Genomic DNA, 5,000 nt, shown 5'->3' with positions numbered 1-5,000 from the left:
AACGTACTTTTAGGGGATACAATAATTTGTGGATCATAGTTGAGAGGAGCGCGACTGGTGGCTGTACGTTATTAACAGTTGTTTCACCAGGACTAGCAGAGTGCATGCTGGGATGCTTAAAAGTCACTGGTATTCTGCAGTAAATGCTGTAGAATCCTTAGAGGATCAGCATTATTTAACTATGCCCTAAATATAGTGTAACACTAGTCTAAACACTTACTCTCAATGGCAATAAAACATAAAGGCTCAATGGCAATGAACATTTATAGGAAATGTTTTAATTTAAAACGTATATTATTTTAAATTGCCATGCCAAGCATTTTTAAACGATATGGTTGGTTTTGGCAACATCTATGCGCTTTAAATGGTACAGTTGGTTTTGGTAAAACATACTTTAAGGTCACTCAATGGCTCCATTCCATTACCTTGCCCCACATCTCTTTTTGTTGTATTTTTTCAATTATATTTTTTGGCACAATGTGTTAATTGGTTTAATACCAGTTTTACTTTCTCTTTTCTTTCCTACAATCATTATTTTCATCCATCTTTGATAGTCTATAAACCGTTAAAGGACAGATGTACAGATTAAGCAATCATAACAAGGCTTTTCTCCACACTTAACCCAGGGTTACCATTAGCCCCGGGCTCGGATTAGCCAATGAATAACTGGCCCCACCTTTCACACTACCTCCTCTTAACCCTACAACAACCCATTGTTGCACCCCAATTGGAAGCAAAGCATCGACCCTGTTCTGGAACAAAGTTAGACCTGGGCTAAGTTCTGTGTTCTCCCACTTTGAAACAGGCTATTGTGAAACGTTGCATTGCCCTGGGCTATGCTGAGAACAGTGCTGGGTGGAGGGCTTATTTAAATCACACACACACACACACACAGACAGATGTGGAGTTATTCTGCTATTGTGTCTGTGTGAATGACTCCATCATCCCAGGTAATTACTTTCCCAGCCCCAGGGTTCGTCCTTGATGAAACTCAGCACACAAAGCCAGCTGTAATGAAGGAACCAATGAATTGGCCTGTTTAGTAATCTCCTCTCATAAACATATCCAATAGATTCTCTCTGTGTGTCTAAATCCAACTTTACTCAAGCTACGAGACAGAGCAATCCTATCATTTTCTGGTAATGATATTGTAGTGTATTTAAAGGGCAGCTGTCCGAGGTTGGTCCCAAGACAAATACCCAAACCAATACCAATAGGCTTAATTTAATTTACAAGTACTGATAGAATGGAGGAGTCAACACAGGATCTCAAAAACAATTTGACGTTTGAAGCAACTTTGAAATTTGGCTTTGGAGAAACGTGGATAAACGTCAGTATCCGAAGTCAAATTGGTAAAATCGTGAGATCTTGTTGGAAAAAAACAAGAACACATCACATGTCAAAAATGTCACAATTGTCTTTTTGTTGAAATCTTCACCAGTCAGATGTGGTTTTCAGACACGTGTGAAGTTGCAAATGTAAAAAAATTCCCCAAATGTGACATTTTCTTCACACGTTTATTTTTCTTCGCTTCCAGTTACACCTGGGGACTGACCGGGACCGAGCCTGCTTAGCTTCAGAGGCAAACCAGCAGTGGGACGGAGGGTGCTATGTTGCTGGAAGGAATGTGCAATAACTTGCAACTGGGAAAAAAGCAGCAAAAACATAACATAACCAAAGATGGGGAAAATTGCAGGAGGCATTTTATTTAATCGCGTTATCATAAAAACATTTTCACTGATTATTTTATTTTTTTGCATCCAATTACAATTAATTTGTTCTCGGATTTAGAAATGATTTCCTTGCAATATTTTGTTTTGCTATCAATATTTTTGGGTTTCAATATCATTCTTTTAGTTTGCAATACTAAGAAGTTATGCTTGATATTAATGGCACAAAAGTAACTCGCTCACTAGATGATTGCACCATAAAATAACACTATAAAGGTGTATTAAAGGTGTTTACTCTATTAAATCCTTAATTGAAACATTAACAAAGTGTTCTCCCCAACATAGTTTCAGTAAAAAGCTGAAGGATGGGCCTGGAGACATGCAACCACTCACAAATCCATAGACTACGCTATGGATGCAAGGACTGACCATCAATGATATCAAAATTATAGTTTGACCATGTTTTTAGGTTATACAGTCATTGTTTACATTTACTTTGTTTATAAACATTGGAGTAAAACAAGCTTATATTTTGGGTTTTGATGGGGTACGACAGTTGAACTAAGTTCATGAGGCATTTATACATTATATTCTTCAATGGGTACATATAGTATGATTGGTTACATATCATTCATTTATAAGTCCAAAAACGGATGTAGCAACTAACGATAGCCCCAACATGTAGTGACCTTCATACAGCAGAACTATGTTGCCATTTGAACGTGATCCATTAACCTGCCCCCCCAAAAAATGTATTCTGTCCAGTGGCGGCTCCTGAAAAAATTCTCAGGAGGGGCAATTTTTCTGATGATTTAGGTGACCTACACACATTTTTAAAAAGATATGTCCAGCAACAACATGAAGACAGGGGCAGCATATAAGTCAATACCAGAATCATTTATTGACTGATCTCAGGGAGTGCTCCTAATCTCAGCTTGTTACCTGTATAAAAGACACCTGTCCACAGAAGCAATCAATCAATCAGATTCCAAACTCTCCACCATGGCCAAGACCAAAGAGCTCTCCAAGGATGTCAGGGACAAAATTGGAGACCTACACAAGGCTGGAATAATAATAATAATAATAATAAGCCATTTAGCAGACGCTTTTATCCAAAGCGACTTACAGTCATGCGTGCATACATTTTTGTGTATGGGTGGTCCCGGGGATCGAACCCACTACCTTGGCGTTACAAGCGCCGTGCTCTACCAGCTGAGCTACAGAAAGTGGATACTCATGGATGCGCATCGCAATTGTAAAATGTCAACACAATTGGAGACACCACGTCATTTTTGGAGACATGTTATTGACAGTAAACTATTGTAGATGCGACTGCTAACTAAATAAAACATTTTAGCTGGCTAGCTAATCATCTTAGCTAAATGTGGGGCAAACAATTCAGTTATTTACCGTTAATTTGAGGGATTGGGGTGAAAGAAATCGAGTTACATAGTGATACTTTACGATATACTGTATTGACAATATCGCAATATAACCATATCCACCCTGTCCAAAGTCTCTACTTGGTCTCAGTTCTCCAGTAAACTTGTGATTATCAACACTAACCTCATCGTTGTGGCGGCGGACAGCTAGCCTGTATCCCTCATCCAGTTGAGTGGCAATGTTATTTTTTCGTTCGTACCATTTTTTGGAAAATCCTCGGGTGTAGGACTTCCCCCCTTTAGTAGAAACCTGTTGAATTATTAAATTTGGTCTGGGAGGTCCTAATTGTTTCGTTGCCAATTTATCTTCATTTGTTCGCCGACAAAAAGGAAATTCTTTCAAAGACACAATCGAGTTGCACTGAAGCCTAGCCATGTTGATAGTAGTAGTGAATTGATTGACGCTGCTACCCTCTCTTTTCTTAGTTACGTTCATGTGACGAAAGCGCGTAAGTGCAAGCCCACAGACACCCATTGAGATTGTATTGAAGGCTCTGAAATTTGAAAAAAATAGATTTTACATGGGAGTCTATGACAGAAGTTCTGGGCGATTTTCAATCTGACTGAAATCGCCCCAAAAGGGGGTGGAGCCATTTGAAGCACGACTTTAGCCTGATTCGACATTTAGTGGCAGTGTGGCACTGTGGCAGATCAGACGTATAGATTACAACACTGATAACTACTGTTGCCGTGATATAATTGATTAGAAAAAAAATCCCTTCCTTTTCCCGTTTGGCAGTGCGTCGCCCATATCGCCCTATTGAACAGGCCGTCCCTGATTCTGTCCACTGTTCCGCGAATGTCCCGCAAAATAGTTTCCTTGTCCTGTATTTGGGCTTTTTAGATGTGGTCACCCTAAATCTACCAGTGGAAACATTGCTACTGCAACATGTTAACACAATTTTCAGTTTCTAATTTGCAGTTTCATGTGTGAAAAACCTTCACGTGAAAATCTCACTTTCACATCTGGAAATGCAATTCCAAATGTGAAAGTGAGATTTTCACATAAATGTTTTTCACATGTGAAACTGCATATCTGATTTTCACATGTGAAAATGTAATACATGTTTAAATATGCTTTCACGTGTGAAATTTAAGCTCAATGTGAAAATGCATATTTGACATGTGCTTTTTTTGTAAGGGTACACACACACACCTCCCTCTGTGAGGTTGAGACAGCGGCGGTGCGATAGCAAAACACCACGTTGCTGGCGGGGTTAACGATGTGGCAGAGCAGATGTTAAAGCTCTCTTCTCTCTGCTCTCTTATGTAATTCATGTTTTATCTGCTTTAATCCCCACCGGTGTAATTAGGCCAATAAAACCAGCAACTCATTAGCATAGTTATGTAAGATGAACTAATGAACTGTACCCATTCCTACCAGGAAGGGAGGGGGAGGGGGTGCTATCCACGAGCTCCCTGTCACACCGCATATGATCATATAGACATGTGTCACCCATGCATATCAACTCTATAGGAACATGTACTGTATGTAAACTACATATAAACACATCACACGCAAACACGCAAGAGTCACACAGAAATGTTTGTAAACACAAACTTTGGACATGGCAGAAGATGGTTGAGGGATGAGGGAAAGGGGTGAGGGGTGAGTGAAGGAAAGGTTAGGGGCTGGAGAGGTTTGAGATGATGGATGGCTCAGAGTGGTGACGGGTGGGAGGAGGAGACAGAGGGTGAGATGGACAGAAAGGAGAGAGAGGGAGGACCGGACAGCATTAGGACAGCTGGGTGTTAATGCAGGTCAGTGGCGAGTCTGTGAGGAGCTGGGCTCTGTCAGTAACTGACCTAGAGAGAAAGAGGGAGAGGGAGAGACAAAGGGAAGGAGGGAGTTACCAAGCAGAAAATAGATGTGGTGAGAGCAGATGTT

The sequence above is a fragment of the Coregonus clupeaformis genome, chromosome 10 (assembly GCF_020615455.1).
Source record: "Coregonus clupeaformis isolate EN_2021a chromosome 10, ASM2061545v1, whole genome shotgun sequence".
NCBI classification, from domain to species: domain Eukaryota; kingdom Metazoa; phylum Chordata; class Actinopteri; order Salmoniformes; family Salmonidae; genus Coregonus; species Coregonus clupeaformis.
Note: the sequence above shows the minus strand (reverse complement) of the source record.